Source organism: Callospermophilus lateralis, chromosome 3, assembly GCF_048772815.1.
Source record: "Callospermophilus lateralis isolate mCalLat2 chromosome 3, mCalLat2.hap1, whole genome shotgun sequence".
NCBI lineage: Eukaryota > Metazoa > Chordata > Mammalia > Rodentia > Sciuridae > Callospermophilus > Callospermophilus lateralis.
Window position 1 is genome coordinate 130,198,598 of NC_135307.1, and position 1,363 is coordinate 130,199,960.

Below are 1,363 nucleotides of genomic sequence, written 5' to 3' on the forward strand. Positions count from 1 at the left end.
AAAGAGGAGATTCTCTTGTTCCTGGGTCTGGCAGGCTATTTTAGGGCATGGGTACCAAATTACTCATTACTTGCCGGACCATTATATGATCTAGCAAAGAGAAACAAACATGAGCCCTTGTTACTTTCAGCTGCACCACACTTCAGAACACTCCAGAAGGCCCTCTTACAAGTACTGGCTCTACACCTGCCAGATGTTAATAGGCCTTTTACTCTCTATGTCCATGAAAACAAAGGGCAAGGCTTGGGGGTGCTGGGACAAATGTATGGGCCCACCTTTGCTCCAGTGGCATACCTCTCAAAACAGATCCAACTGTCCAGGGATGGGCTCCTTGTCTCTGCACCCTAGCGGCCTCCTATGTTTTATTAAAAGAATCGCAAAAGCTTACCTTTGGAGCTCAAATCACTGTCACCTCTCCTCATCACCTCAAGGACTTGCTAACATATAAAGGACTGCAAACCCTTCCTCTCTTGGCCTCTTTCCTCTACAACTCCTCCGTGTCCTTCCAAACCTGCACCCCTCTCAACCTGGCAACTCTGTTACCCATTCAGGCTCAAGGTCAAACGCAGTCCCCAATACATGAATGCAGGGAAATTCTAGAAAACTTCCTCCCCTGCCCAATTAATATTACTGAGGGACCTCTAGACCAACCTGATTACACCTGGTTCACTGATGGCAGCTCTTTTATGCATGAGGGGATCAGAAAAGCTGGATATGCCATAGTGTCCCCATCATGAGTAATAGAAGCCAATCCCCTGCCTGCAAATACCACCAACCAACAGGCTGAGCTGGTAGCTGCAGCGCGAGCCTGCAAATTGGCAGCAGGGAAAAATCTTACGCTTTACACTGATTCCAAATATGTTTTCCACATTCTCTTATCTCATGCAGCAATTTGGAAGGAGAGAGGTCTCCTGAACTCCAAGGGCACCTCTATAACCAATTCCACATACATCACCCAGCTACTACAAGCCTCCCAGCCTCCTGAAAACTTGGAGTTGTCCATTGCAGATCACACCAAAATGACTCCTCCCCTGCCACACAGGAAAATTCAAAAGATCAGGCAGCCAGGTCAGCCGCCCTCTCAGACCCCACCAGACCTCTCATCACCACGTGCTCTCCAACACTACCCAATAACGGAGACCCACCTAAACATGCCCTCTTTACTTACCTCCACTCCATTTTCCACACCAGTCCGCAGACTCTCAAAGCCTTTCTCCACTCTTTCTTTACTCTGACTCCCCAGGATAAAGAAGTGATAAAGCAAATCACAGCCTCATGCCAGATATGCAAAAGAGTGAATCCCAATACATCTTTAAAACCTGGAACCTTCCCTACTCATCAGGCTAGGGGCCATATTCCCAGG